Source organism: Salvelinus sp. IW2-2015, linkage group LG10, assembly GCF_002910315.2.
Source record: "Salvelinus sp. IW2-2015 linkage group LG10, ASM291031v2, whole genome shotgun sequence".
Classification (NCBI taxonomy): Eukaryota; Metazoa; Chordata; class Actinopteri; order Salmoniformes; family Salmonidae; genus Salvelinus; species Salvelinus sp. IW2-2015.
In genome coordinates, this window is record NC_036850.1 from 4916546 (window position 1) to 4932765 (window position 16220).

Consider the following 16220-nt stretch of genomic DNA (forward strand, 5'->3'; position numbering starts at 1 on the left):
TTTGAAACCCCCGGTTCTCAGTGTCCACCTTCCGTTTTGCCATTTTTGATGGGTATCTGAAAGTTAATTTTACTGTGATGCTGACGACTGCTGTGCCAATAAATATTGAAATGAAGCAGCCTACTGCTCGGTGCGTCACCGTTGCATTGTGGGAAATGTAGTATTGGTGSGTGTAAAAGATCTGCGGGCTGCCGGCTTGCTGCGGTCTGCGGGCCGGTTCTAATAATAAATCAAGATCATCCCAGGGGCCGTAAAAAACCTTCTCGCGGGCCGGATGTGGCCCGCGGGCCTTGACTCTGACATATGTGCTCTAACCCGTCAGAAACAAAGTTCAATAACATTGACAGAACACTCAGACAGGTTTCACGCTTTCTCACGTCCAACAGTCACAGCCTGAGTGATTGATCCCTCCCACTCTGTCTCAACTCAATACAATTGAATCAACTTCATTGGTACGACAAGTGAAGAAAGGGTTACCGGAACATACATGACCAAAAAGCACATGATGAGAACAATTAAAACAGCAGAGACAACAACAATTAGTAATCATTGACAACAGTAAAGAATATGAGAAGAACCTGAAAAACGGTTGTCAAATTCATCTCCCTCTCTTTCTCTCTCTTTTAATACAACTCGGTAAGCAGTAAAGTCTTGAAATGTGTCCTTCTCCCTCCCAGCTATAGGATATTATTTCCTCCATGGCCTGAAAAGGAGGCCTCTCAATACCAACTTTGCAGAATCATGACTAGTTAAACCATGACTAGTTTCTCTCACATCAAGAAAGGCCAAGGATGCTGTACCCATTGGGCACAGACGTCAGTTGAAAGTCTAGTTTGACTTACATTTGGTTGAGTTGTGAATTCAACGTATAGAAAATCACCATGTCATTGGATTTAGGTTCAAAGTTGGGTGGAAAAAATACGAAATGCCCTTACATTGAGGACTTTTTGCAAATCCAATCACTTTTCCACGTTGTCGCAACATCATCACGTTCATTGTTGGGGTTGAAATGATGTGGAAATAACATTGATTCAACCAGTATTTGCCCAGTGGGTAATCTGCGTTTAAGATGCTGTAATAGAGAGATGAGGGGAAAGATAGGGGCAGTGTGTGTAACAGCTAATGAGAGAGGAGTGAGGGAGAGAGAGGCGATAGAGATGGAGGCGGAGAGCGAGGGAGAGATGCTCCATTTAGCAAGAGCCAAGACAAACCCCAACCACAGCACTGCACTGATTACAATTGCACTGTTTGCACTCGTTACACACACATACAGTATGCACGCAGCCCGACAGGGATTCACAACCATGTTCATAACAATTCTCAAACCGGACCGTCATAACCACTATCCCAAAAAAACAGAACACAAAAACAGACCCCCAAAAAGTACCCACAAAAACAGTACTTCAGGTCTCAGGAAGGCCATGGTATTGTGTGATGCTAGCCTAAGCTGGCTATCACTACCTGGATGTCGTTTCTTTCCACCACATCCTTGGCTGTGACCCACCTAAAGCCTTTCACCACAAATAAACAAACCAATGCAACTGGACACAATCACATGTTCATCTGCCACCAGACAGGGAACTTAGTGACTTAGTGGTGGATCTTGACCCAGAGTTTGGCGATCACTGGTCTGATCCAAAAGCCCTCCGAAACTCAAAGCACTGAGCAGAAACAGGACAAGTGGTAACTACCTGGTATCAAAAGCTGCAAAGTCGGGCTTGTTGTAATAATCCCAAAGACACATTTAATTGTAACATTATTAGTACATAATGATCATACTAGCGTGTGCTTTTTAAATAAATACCAGGTAAATAGCAGTCTGTAAAATAAAGAGGGACCTAAGATCAAGTTGAACCAAAACTCAAGTGCCAACAGATATCATCACCAGTCGGCTCTCACTCATCCCAAAATGGATCTCTACAACCAATCTCATTGCTTCTAGCAGCAGGAAGAAAGAACTCTGTTAGGGACAGGAAGTGAATAGCAGTATGATACACACAATCGCACAATAACACACACACAGACACACAATGCACTCACTCTCACATAAAAGCGCATACATGCACACACATGCATGCACGCGCACACACACACTTACCTCAATGAGGAAGTCCCCGGTCCTAAGTCCCGCCTGCCAGGCCACTCCTCCCTCATCCACCGACTCCAGGTATTGGAGGGCTGGGAAGGCAGGGGTGGGAGTAAACTCCTCGATGGGCGTGTCCGCTATTGGATAGAAAAAAAGAGAGAGAGAGAGAGACACGGGGATAGAGAGAGAGAGAGAAAATGAGAGAGAATGAGAGAGAGAGAGGAGAGAGAGAGAGAGAGAGAGAGAGGAGAGAGAGAGAGAGAGGAGAGAGAGAGAGAGAGAGAGATGAGGAGAAATATTGAGAGAGAGAATAGAGAGAGAGATAGAGAGAGAGTAGAGACAGGGGGGATAGAGAGAGAGGAGAGAAGGTAAGGTGGGTCACCTTATCGAAGCACCACTCCATCCTCAACCCTGAGTCTATGGAGATCTAGGCCTTCCAGATCATACAACACACCACCACAACACACCAACACACACACATCACGACACACACACACACACACCACACAAGCACACAACACACACACACCAACAACCCATCACACCACACACTCACACCACACAAAACAACGCTTTTATTATTCAAACAGGGTTAGTTCATGACTTTGGTGTCAGCAGACAAACAAACAACAAAAGACAAGCAGAGATACATCCATTAATCACCAATAAAACCACAAAGGTCATTGCAATTCAATAAGGTGGAAGGCTGAAGACACTGTGCTGTCATCACACAGCCAGAATAGATTACTGCTGTCCTGATCTATGCATGGCAGTGTGTGTGGTTGTGTGTGTTGTGTTGTGTGTGTTTGTGGTGTGGTTGTGTGGTGTGTGTGTGTGGTGTGTGTGTGTGTGTGTGTGTGTGGGTGTGTGTGTGTGTGTGTGTGTGTGTGACACAAGGTTGCTCTGGGTAGGGCATGTAAGTATCTTTCTACAACTCTCTATACTGCTGTCTATTTCGTCTCCCCATCTCCCTCTCTTCACCTTATCCCTGTCACCTCTTCTCTTTCGCTCTCCATCTTCTCCTCTTCCACCTCCCCTGGCAGTGATATTCACATTGTGTCTCGTGCAGCCAGAAACCAATGGTGACAAGTGACACTTCTAATACATCACCCTCTTATGTAAGAGAGATGCTAGGCACTGTGTGTGTGTGCGCTTGTGTGTGCGGCATTTGCGGTGCGTGTATGCCGTGCATGTATGCGCAAGCATTCATTGGTTTTATGTGAGAGTGGGTGATGTGTGTCTGTGTGTGTTGTGTTTCGTGCGATTTTGTGTGTTTCCGTTGTGCGTGTTTGTGAGCATTAGAGAGTGTGTGTGTGAAGTGCACAGTGCCAGAATAAAGAGGGCGTCAGTTCCTTGGGTGATGCAGTGTCAGAACAACTCTAGTACATTCGCTGTTGTTTTTTAGGCTAAATTGTTCTCTCCTCTCTCTGTCACTTTCTTCTTCTATCTGTCTGTCCCCCCTCCCCCAAAAAACAGGATGTTAACAGTGAAAATGTACCTCTCAACAGTTCAGAACAATGAGAAAATGCCACCTCGCAGCGTTTGACAGTGTGGATTATGACATGGCTGTAATCATCATAGAAACCAAAACAGCCGCTCAGCGGGCTATTTTTAGACAGCATCAAATGGGTGGTGTAATATCAAATGATGTGTGGACAATCGCACTAATGTCCTGACAACATGTCCTACACGCAGGCTGATATTGATGTGTGAGTGTGTGCATTTGCGAGTGTGTGCTCTAGAGTAGCGGTCTTCCCGGATCCACCTGTACCCGAATACCCGAGATCCAGAATTCTAAATCATGTCAAGGGTCTGGGTAGGATCTGATATGATTGTCACGGGTATCGGGTATGTGTCATTTTGACTGACTTGTCCAGAAGGACCCATATAGTTCCGAACGTGACTGCTGCAGTAGAGAGAGAGAGAGAGAACGTTTTTATAATTTATCTATCTGCTCTTTGCTTTTCACGAGAGTGGCGCGTGTAGCAATTGTTTGACAATCATAAGTCTTCAAAGTGGCAATAAGCGGCCTCTGTAAATTGGTATAGAATCAGCTTGATCCCCTCTGTCCAAGACGCCTGTACCATCTTTTTATTTTATTTTCAGTGATATTGTTAACAAACACGCCTGCATAAAGAAAATGAGAATTTAAAACAGGTTCAGCCCCTGGTTCGACCATGATCTTGCAGAGTTACTCCACCTCAAGAATTGCATTCGACGAAAGGCTTGGCACACGCATACTCAGGCTGACTGGCTCTCCTTCAGGGAAATTAGAAATAAGTGCACTCAGGCTATCCGGAAAGCCAAAGTTAGTTACTTTAAGGAGCAGTTCTCTCTCTGTGGGTCGAACCCCAAGAAGTTCTGAAAAACTATTAAAGACCTGGAGAATAAACCCTCCTCCTCACCGCTGCCCATGTCCCTTAATGTTGATGATGTGGTTGTTACTGACAAGAAGCACATGGCTGAGCTTTTTAATCACCACTTCATTAAGTCAGGATTCCTATTTGAATAAGCCATGCCTCCTTGCCAGTCCAACATTTCCTCATCTCCCACCTCTTCTAATGCGACTAGCCCCGATGCTCCTCCCTCTTTTTCCCCTGCCCCGCTACAAAGTTTCTCCCTGCAGGCGGTCACTGAGTCCGAGGTGCTAAAGGAAATCCTTAAACTTGACCACAAAAAAAAATCTGGGTCAGATGGTTTAGACCCATTCTTCTTTAAGGTTGCTGCCCCTATAATCGCCAAGCCCATCTCTGACCTTTTAAACTTGTCTCTCCTCTCTGGGGAGGTTCCCATTACTTGTAAGGCAGCCACGGTTTGTCCTTCATGTATTTATTATTTATTTAATCAATAATTATAATTATTTATTTAATAATAATAATTTATTTATTTAAAGGGGGAGATCAAGCTGATCCTAACTGTTATAGACCTATTTCTATTTTGCCCGGTTTAAGTGTTGGAAAAACTTGTCAATAATCAACTGACTGGCGTTCTTGATGTCTATAGTATTCTCTCTAGTATGCAATCTGGTTTCCGCTCAGGTTATGGATGTGTCACTGCAACCTTAAAAGGTCCTCAATGATGTCACCATTGCCCTTGATTCTAAGCAATGTTGTGCTGCTATTTTTATTGACTTGGCCAAAGCTTTTGATTCGGTAGACCATTCCATTCTCGTGGGCTGGCTAAGGAGTATTGGTGTCTCTGAGGGGCTTTGGCCTGGTTTGCTAACTACCTCTCTCAAGGAGTGCAGTGTGTAAAGTCAGAACATCTGCAGTCTCAGCCAATGCCTGTCACCAAGGGTGTACCCCAAGTCTCAATCCTAGGCCCCACACTCTTCTCAATTTACATCAACATCATAGCTCAGGCAGTAAGAAGCTCTCTCATCCATTTATATGCAGATGATAGTCTTATACTCAACTGGCCCCTCCCCGGCTTTTGTGTTAAATGCTCTACAACAAAGCTTTCTTAGTGTCCAACAAGCTTTCTCTGCCCTTAAACTTGTTCTGAACACCTCCAAAACAAAGGTCATGTGGTTTGGTAAGAAGAATGCCCCTCTCCCCACAGGTGTGATTACTACTTCTGAGGGTTTAGAGCTTGAGGTCATTGACCTCATACAAGTACTTGTGAGTATGGCTAGACGGTACACTGTCATTCTTTCAGCACATATCAACGTTTCGCTCCTTTTTCACCCCAGCTGCCAAACTAACCCTGATTCAGATGACTATCCTACCCATGCTAGATTACGGAGACTTCATTTATAAATCGGCAGGTAAGGGTGCTCTCGATCGGCTAGATGTGCTTTACCATTTGGCCATTAGATTGGCCACCAATGCTCCTTATAGGACACATCACTGCACTCTATATTCTTCTGTAAACTGGTCATCTCTGTATACCCGTCGTAAAACACAGTGGTCGTAAAACACAGTGGTTGATGCTTATTTCTTAAACCTCCTTAGGCCTCACTCCCCCCCTATCTGAGATATCTACTGCAACCCTCATCCTCCACATATAACACCCATTCTGCCAGTCACATTCTGTTAAAGGTCACCAAAGCACACACATCCCTGGGTGGCACGTCTTTTCAGTTCGCTGCAGCTAGCGACTGGAACGAGCTGCAACAAACACTCAAACTGGACAGTTTCATCTCAATCTCTTAATTCAAAGACTCAATCATGGACACTCTTACTGACAGTTGTGGCTGCTTTGCATGATGTATTGTTGTCTCTACCTTCTTGCCCTTTGTGCTGTTGTCTGTGCCCAATAATGTTTGTACCCTGTTTTGTGCTGCTACCATGTTGTGCTGCTGCCATGTTGTGTTGCTACCATGTTGTTGTCATGTTGTGTTGCTAACATGCTGTGTTGTCATGTGTTGTTGTCTTAGGTATCTCTTTATGTAGTGCTGTGTTGTCTCTCTTGTCATGATGTGTGTTTTGGCCTATATTTTTATTTAATACATTTTTAAATGAAATAAAAAGGCCTCCGTCCCCGCAGGAGGCCTTTTGCCTTTTGGTAGGCCGACATTGTAAATAAGAATTTGTTCTTAACTGACTTGCCTAGTTAAATAAAGGTTAAAAAAAAAAAGTTAAAAAAAAAAGGCTACAGTCATAGTCTCCGTGTGGGGCAAAAGTTAGGAGATATTAATCAATGGAAGACTCAATTAAAGTGATGGAATAAAAAGTTAAAGGAGAAGAATAGGCTACAATTACCAAGAGCCAACAGGTAGGCTGCTACTTCATATTCTGAACGTTGTTGTTGTTTGTAACTGTGTAAGATGAGAGAGCGCTCACTGCCTCAATTAGCCTAGCGCTAGCTAGCTAGGGAGCTTAACTAGATTCACCCGGTTTGATCCAGTCAAGACAGGTACTCAGAATCCTATTGGATGATAAATAACTTAGCTATGGCAGTTATTAGTTTAATATAGCGCATCGGCTTGCTTGGTTGCTGTCTCTCCCTCCCTCCTCCCGTGTCACTCACTCACACTCAAAGTAGCCTACACACGCAGCACAGCCCCTGCTAGAGCCTCACCTCTCCCTACCCCCTCTTCCTTGCGCTTTCTCAACTCTAGTTAATAAAGTAGTTTAAAAATGGACTTTTCTGCTGCTTCTCTCGCTCGGATCGGGTCTGGATCTGACCAGGTCTATACGGAACGGGTCTAGTTGTCCTCGGGTCCGTTTGGAACAGGTCTCTATATTTAAAAAATGCATTTATGCAAATCATGTCCAGATGGGAAAGCCCCAGGTCCATTTCGGAACAGGTCCAACTATTTGGACCCATGAGGGCCTCTGTTCTAGAGAGGTGGACAGAGGTGCAGTTAGTCTTTGTTTGTGTGTGTGTGTGTGTGTGTGTGTGTGTGTGTGTGTGTGTGTGTAGAGTGTGAATTTGTGAGTGTGAAGTGTTTCAACACCTATCCTGTGTGCGTGTTCTGTTGTGTTGTGTTTTTGTGTGTGTTGTGTTGGTGTGTGTGTGTGTGTTGGTGTTGTTCGTTCTGTCTTAGTATATGGTTCTGCTGGGCTAGACTGACGCAGTCACAGACAGACAGACAGACAGACAGACAGACAGATTAACTCATATATATTCATAAGTCGTTTACATTATACAGTAGGCTATATATAGGTGACTGACATACAGAGTGGAGGGGTTCCTGTGGTTACTTCAGGTGGGAAATACAATGTTAATCTCTTTAAAGTTTTATCATATAGAGACATATAAAATACATAGGCTGTTATTATATTGTTTAATGTGCAGTGCCTACATATACAGTAACCATGAGAAAGGGATATGGAGAAGGAGGGAGAGACCAGGGTAGCATCTTACCTTTGGCCCCTCGCAGCACGAAGCCGAAGCCTTCATTCTCCTTCTTGGTCAAGACCACCGTCTTCTCCTCGACCACGCAGTCGCTGTGGAGAAAATGCCGCGCAAAGCGCCCGTTATTACAGCCCATCATCCGCATCACGGCCACAGCCGCCCGCCCTGAGTGCAGGTTCATCGCGGTAAGCTACTCTGGGCACCCCCCGACGGAGGGGCTCCTTGCCTCGGCCCCTTTTAGCTCAAATGAAGTGCATGACAACGCTGGCAGTGGCAGTCCGGCGCCCGCATCTCCAGAAAAGCCGCCGCTCCGCTCCTCTGCGGCCGAAAACCACTCGGGGGAGCGACAAGCGGAGGCCGGAGATGGCGACGAAGTCGAAGCGTGACGTCGGATAGAAGCAGCATTACCGACTAAATAAATGATGATGAAAGCGTGGCTTGGCGCGGAGGAGGGGGGGAGAAAAGGAACGGATGGTGGCAGGCAGTTAGGAGTCCTGGGCGAGGAGTGCGCGCAACGAATGAGAGAAGAGAAAGAGAGAAGGGAGAGCGTGACCAGCATGGCAGTGCGCGGGCACGAAAACAGGAGGCCATGCATGAGTGATTGACCCTTTCACTCGAGTCGAGAGGTGGGTGTCCTCCCACTCAGTGGCGTGGGGTGGCGGTGGGTGACACAGAGGGACGCAGCCCGCATGCGCTTGCATTACATTTTTCATTAACTGTAATGCAAGGCGACAGATGCGCACAAGCAACGCGACGAGAGAAACGGAGAGGGAAGGAAAGATATTCAGGTAATTATGTTGCTTTCAGTTTCATTGCTGTGGTTTTAAAATCATGGATGGGGCTTTGATACAATTTTTATAAAAATGTATTTTTGTTGAATCCTTTTTCTCCAGCCCGACTCCAAATGCGATTGGGCACAAAAGGTGATAACTCAAACCTGTATGCTCATACTCCAAAAACAGAATGCCACCACGTCAGTCACAGCCACATTCAACCAAGCAATTCAATTCTCAGACACCTCTTCACCTCTATAACTTCCAGAAGAAAAAAAAACATCTACAAGCAGCAATGACGTGGTCCAAGCAATACAGCCCCATCAACACCACAGTGGGCCTACCAGGCTACCAGTAATACTGCTATATACCCTTTACCTGTCACGTCTGCAGCTTGGACCTATCTGTCGATATACTTAAGGCACATAGACAGCGTGACTAGCGTGGCATGCTCATTTGCTAAAGTTTATCTGCCATGAGAGCTGTGATTAGGGGGGTGTGTGTGTGTGTGTGTGTCTACCATAGTAAATGAGGGGGGGAAACAGTCAAATCCACCCAGACAGTGGATGAGATATGAGACACATTAAACAGGGATGGTGAGGGATGAGAGGAGAGATAGAGAGCTGCAACTGCCTTCCTAGCAACAGAGCAGCAAATGCAGAGTTGCCTTAGCAACACAATATGTATTTTTTTTTAAAGGACAACATCCTGATTATTTTATTATTGTTATTATTATTATTATTATAATATTATTATTATTATAATAACACCACTTTTTATTTAAAAAACGTTTATTCAAAACACCCAGTCACTTGAGCTTGTCAGGATAATCAGCAAAAACAATAAGACAATAAGATCACACATTAAAACAGCACACGAGGTTATCGCCCATGACCTGTCAAGACATGGAGTCAGGTGGTCGATGACATCAATCGCACCGTTATCACCTGAAGCATCGCCGCTTTGTTGATTTCACCACGTCCTATGGTTTGACAGGGGAGAGTTTGCCTGTTATCGATAGTCATCTTCATCCATCCACCAGAGTGACCATAACAGATACAAGTGTCAAAACGTGGACAATGTGGGGCCAGAGGATAAACACACAATAGGCTTCTGTGGGATATCAACGCACGGTAGTCCTGGTGACCACTGCACTAATTCAAATGTCTAACCACGTGACCGGTATTGATTTGAAAGGCTACGTGTGCCTTTTTTCAATTTATTTTTTAGTTGACGTAGTTCTGTCCTTGAGCAGTTCTTGTCTATTAATGTTCTGTATTACGTCATGTTTCGTGTGGACCCCAGGAAGAGTATCTTCTGCTTTTGCAACAGCTAATGGGGATCCTAATAAAAGAAATACCAAAATACCTGAATTGTCCTTTCCTGTTACAGGCAGAGCCATTTATGTATAGGCTAGATATGTGTACATATGGATATACACTGAGTATACAAAACATTAAGGACACCTGCTCATTCCATGACATAGACTGACCAGGTGAATCCAGGTGAAAGCTATGATCCCTTATTGATGATACTTGTTCAATCCACTTTAATCAGTGTAGATGACTCAATATTAGGAAGGTGTTCCTAATGTTTGGTATACTCAGTGTACACAGCTATCTTTACAGGCTATTTCTGGTTCCTTTTGTTTTTCCTCTTTCCTGTACCTGATGTTGACATTGTCAACCAATCTGAGAAAGATTCCTTCCTCTGCCGGTCGACATTTGGCGCCTTTTTCTCCCCCTGTGCCCGTCGGCCAGGAAATGTCTTAGCTCATGTAAAATTAAATCTCCTTCTGTCTGTTAAAAAATCTATTATGAATCTTTAAAGAGCAAAAAGGGCCTTGGTGTCTCTGCCTAAAGAAAATAGAATTAGAAGCATTTTTTTAAAGTCCTACTTCAACTTGGGATACAGATAATAGTAGCTTAGTAGTCAGGTTTGGATGTAATGACATGTTATCATAGGCTATTCAATGATGGCCACTTGCCACTATCAGTTGTTCACCTTGACCTACTGTATGTATATTTACAGTGCATTCGGAAATTATTCAGACCCCTTGGACTTTTTCAAAATTTTGTTACGTTACAGCCTTTTTCTAAAATGTATTAAATCGCCCCCCCCCCTACACACAGTACTAAGAAAAAGCAAAAACATATTTTTCAATTTTGGGGGGAAAATGTATTAAAAAAAAGAAAATACAAATCACATTTACATAAGTGTTCAGACCCTTTACTCAGTACCTTTGGCAGCGATTACAGCCTCGAGTCTTCTTGGGTACGACGCTACAAGCTTGGCACACCTGTATTTGGGGAGTTTCTCCCATTCTTCTCTGCAGATCCTCTTAAGCTCTGTCAGGTTGGATGGGGAGTGTCGCTGCACGGCTATTTTCAAGTCTCTCCAGAGATGTTCGATCACTCAAGGGTCACTCAAGGACATTCAGAGACTTGTCCCGAAGCCACTCCTGCGTTGTCTTGGCTGTGTGCTTAGGGTCGTTGTCCTGTTGTCCCCAGTGTAAGGTCCTGAGTGCTCTGGAGCAGGTTTTCATCAAGGATCTCTCTGTACTTTGCTCCGTTCATCTTTGCCTCAATCCTGACTAGTCTCCCAGTCCCTGCCGCTGAAAAACATTCCCACAGCATGATGCTGCAACCACCATGCTTCACCGTAGGGAATGTGCCAGGTTTCCTCCAGACAGAATGCTTGGCATTCGGGCCAAAGAGTTCAATCTTGGTTTCAACAGACCAGAGAATCTTTTTTCTCTTGCTGAGAGTCCTTTAGGTGCCTTTTGGCAAGCTCCAAGCGGGCTGTCATGTGCCTTTTACTGAGGAGTGGCTTGCGTCTGGCCAGCCTACCATAAAGTCCTGATTGGTGGATTGATGGAGAGATGGTTGTCTTTTTTCAAGGTTCTCCCATCTCCTTGGAAGAACTCTGGGGCTCTGTCAGACTGACCATCGGGTTCTTGGTCACCTACCTGCCCAAGGCCCTTCTCCCCTGATTGCTCACCCCTTGTACTTGAAAAAAGTGATATTACCCTCCCCCTTTGTTGAATTAACTTAATAATGATTATGACAACAATAACTGCCTTGGCAATAATGTACCAACCCTGTGTTTCTAAGCAGGGATATGGACTCTGCCACTTAAGCATGGTTTTGTGGCTCAGTTGATGCCACGTGTCATGTGTCTCTATTTTGGTTTGGTCCGGGCGTGAGTTGGGGTGGGCATTCTATGTTTTTTCCCCTATGTTTTCTTTTCTATGTGTTTGGCCTGGTATGGTTCCCAATCAGAGGCAGCTGTCTATCGTTGTCTCTGATTGAGAACCATACTTAGGTAGCCTTTTTCACCTGGTGTTTGTAGGTAGTTGTTTTCTGTTTTGTGTTTCTTCACCTAACAGAACTGTTTCGTTTTCGTTCACTCTCGTTGTTATTTTGTTTAGTGTTCAGTTTTGAATGAAATTATAATATGAACACTTACCACGCTGCGTTTTGGTCTCCTCCATTAGACGATCGTTACACCACGCTGGGCTATGGGCTAGAAGATTGAGGATCCACCCACCAGTGCATCGTGCGAGTTCACTCTCCCTACTATTTTCATTACAATATGTTGTTCAAAGTGGTTAGAGAGGCTAATGAGAGAGAAATAGTGGAGGCCACCAAAAATATTACAAGATGATTAAATTATGACAGGAGAATTTGCTTCAGTTCCTCCCATTTAATAAGAGAGGAAATACAAAACTGGCACCTGTCATCAGTCCTCACACATACATTGGCAAGAAAAAGTATGTGAACACTTTGGAATTACCTGGATTTCTGAATAAATTTGTCATCAAATGTGATATCATCTTCACGTAAGTCACAACAATAGACAAACATAGTGTGCTTAATAATAACACACAAATTATTGTATTTCTATTGTCTATATTGAACACATCATTTAAATATTCACATTGTAGGTTGAAAAATGTATGTGAACCCCTAGGCTAATGACTTCTCCAAAAGCTAATTGGAGTCAGGAGTCAGCTAACCTGGAGTCCAATCAATGACATGAGATTGGAGATGTTGGTTAGAGCTGCCTTGCCCTATAAAAAACACTCACAAAATTTGAGTTTGCTATTAACAGGAAGTATTGCTTGATGTGAACCATGCCTCGAACAAAAGAGATGTCAGAAGACCTAAGATTAAGAATTGTTGACTTGCATAAAGCTGGAAAAGGTTACAAAAGTATCTCTAAAAGCCTTGATGTTCATCTGTCCAAGGTAAGACAAATTGTCAATAAATGGAGAAAGTTCAGTACTGTTTCTACTCTCCGTAGGAGTGGCCGTCCTGCAAAGATGACTGCAAGAGCACAGCGCAGAATGCTCAATGAGGTTAAGAAGAATCCTAGAGTGTCAGCTAAAGACTTACAGAAATCTCTGGAACATGCTAACATCTCTGTTGACGAGTCTACGACACATAAAACACTAAACAAGAACGGTATTCATGGGAGGACACCATGGAAGAAGCCACCACTGTCCAAAAAAACATTGCTGCACGTCTGAAGTTTACAAAAGTGCACCTGGATGTCAGCGCTACTGGCAAAATATTATGTGGACAGATGAAACTGCAGTTGAGTTGTTTGGAAGGAACACACAACACTATGTGTGGAGAAAAAAAGGCACAGCACACCAACATCAAAACCTCATCCCAACTGTAAAGTATGGTGGAGGGAGCATTAATGTTTGGGGCTYCTTTGCTGCCTCAGGGCCTGTACAGCTTGCTATCATCGACGAAAACATGAATTCCCAAGTTTATCAAGACATTTTGCAGAAGAATGTTAGGCTATCTGTCCGCCAATTGAAGCTCAACAGAAGTTGGGTGATGCAACAGGACAACGACCCAAAACACAGAAGTAAATCAACAACAGAATGGCTTCAACAGAAGAATATACGCCTTCTGGAGTGGCCCAGTCAGAGTCCTGACCTCAACCCGATTGAGATGCTGTGGCATGACCTCAAGAGAGCAGTTCACACCAGACATCCCAATAATATTGCTGAACTGAAACAGTTTTGTAAAGAGGAATGGTCCAAAATTCCTCCTGACCGTTGTGCAGGTCTGATCCGCAACTACAGAAAACGTTTGGTTGAGGTTATTGCTGCCAAAGGAGGGTCAACCAGTTATTAAATCCAAGGTTTCACATACTTTTTCCACCCTGCACTGCGAATGTTTACACGGTGTGTTCAATAAAGACATGAAAACATATTGTTTGTGTGTTATTAGTTTAAGCAGATTGTGTTTGTCTATTGTTGTGACCTAGATGAAGATCAGATAAAATTTTATGACCAATTTATGCAGAAATCCAGGTATTTGCAAAGGGTTTACATACTTTTTCTTGCCACTGTATATTCTGTATATTGCTACTGTATATTCTAAACAAAAAACATTTGTCATAAGAAACTAGCTCCCTGGTATACAGAAAATACCCGAGCTCTGAAGCAAGCTTCCAGAAAATTGGAACGGAAATGGCGCTACACCAAACTGGAACTCTTCCGACTAGCTTGGAAAGACAGTACTGTGCAGTATCGAAGAGCCCTCACTGCTGCTCGATCATCCTATTCCAACTTAATTGAGGAAAATAAGAACAATCCAAAATTAATTTCATTGATACTGTTGCAAAGCTAACTAAAAAGCAGCATTCCCCAAGAGAGGATGGCTTTCACTTCAGCAGTGATAAAATCATGAACTTCTTTGAGGAAAAGATCATGATCATTAGAAATCAAATTATGGACTCCTCTTTAAATCTGCATATTCCGCCAAAGCTCAGTTGTCCTTAGTCTGCACAACTCTGCTAGGACCTAGGATCAAGGGAGACAGTCAAGTTTTTTAGTACTATATCTCTTGACACATTGATGAGCATAGTCATGGCCTCTAAACCTTCAAGCTGCATACTGGACCCTATTCCAACTAAACTACTGAAAGAGCTGCTTCCTGTGCTTGGCCCTCCTATGTTGAACATAATACATGTCTCTCTATCCACCGGATGTGTACCAAACTCACTAAAAGTGGCAGTAATAAAGCCTCTCTTAAAAAGCCAAACCTTAACCCAGAAAATATAAAAAACTATCAGCCAAAATCGAATCTCCCATTCCTCTCAAAACATTTTAGAAAAAGCTGTGCAGCAACTCACTGCCTTCCTGAAGACAAACAATGTATACGAAACGCTTCAGTCTGGTTTTAGACCCCATCATAGCACTGAGATTGCACTTGTGAAGGTGGTAAATTACCTTTTAATGGCGTCAGATCGAGGCTCTGCATCTGTCCTAGTGCTCCTAGACCTTAGTGCTGCTTTTGATACCATCCTTCACCACATTCTTTTGGAGAGATTGGAAACCCAAATTGGTCTACACGGACAAGCTCTGGCCTGGTTTAGATCTTATCTGTTGAAAAGATATCAGTTTGTCTCTGTGGATGGTTTGTCCTCTGAAAAATCAACTGTAAATTTTCGTGTTCCTCAAGGCTCCGTTTTAGGACCACTATTGTTTTCACTATATATTTTACCTCTTGTTGATGTCATTCGGAAACATAATGTTAACTTTCACTGCTATGCGGATGACACATAGCTGTAATTTTCGATGAAACATAGTGAAGCCCCAAAATTGCCCTCCCTGGAAGCCTGTGTTTCAGACATAAGGAAGTGGATGGCTGCAAATGTTCAAATTTAAACTCGGACAAAACAGAGATGCTAGTTCTAGGTCCCAAGAAACAAAGAGATCTTCTGTTGAATCTGACAATTAATCTTGATGGTGGTACAGTCGTCTCAAATAAAACTGTGAAGGACCTCGGCGTTACTCTGGACCCTGATCTCTCTTTTGACGAACATATCAAGACTGTTTCAAGGACAGCTTTTTTCCATCTACGTAACATTACAAAAATCAGAGACTTTCTGTCCAAAAATGTGGCAGAAAAATGTATCAATGCTTTTGTCACTTCTAGATTAGACTACCGCAATGCTCTACTTTCCGGCTACCCGAATAAAGCACTAAATAAACTTCAGTTAGTGCTAAACACGGCTGCTAGAATCTTGACTAGAACCAAAAAATTTGATCATATTACTCCAGTGCTAACCTCTCTACACTGGCTTCCTGTTAAGGCAAGGGCTGATTTCAAGATTTACTGCTAACCTACAACGCATTACATGGGCTTGCTCATACCTATCTTTCCGATTTGGTCCTGCCATACATACCTACACGTACGCTACGGTCACAAGAAGCAGGCCTCCTTACTGTCGCTAGAATTTCTAAGCAAACAGCTAGAGGCAGGGCTCTCTCCTATAGAGCTCCATTTTTATGGAATGGTCTGCCTATCCATGTGAGAGACGCAGACTTGGTCTCAACCTTTAAGTCTTTATTAGGTCCTATGATTGAGTGTAGTCTGGCCCAGTAGTGTGAAGGTGAACGGAAAGGCACTGGAGCAACGAACCGCCCTTGCTGTCTCTGCCTGGCCGGTTCCCCTCTCTCCACTGGGATTCTCTGCCTCTAACCCTATTACAGGGGCTGAGTCACTGGCTTACTGGTGCTCTTCCATAACGTC

At 43.7% G+C, this 16220-nt stretch overlaps 1 pseudogene; it reads right to left on the reverse strand.

Annotated features, from left to right (window-relative positions):
- The window catches only part of LOC111969085 (SH3 and multiple ankyrin repeat domains protein 2-like), a 177374-nt pseudogene that overhangs the window by 71787 nt on the left and 89367 nt on the right, over window positions 1–16220 (reverse strand).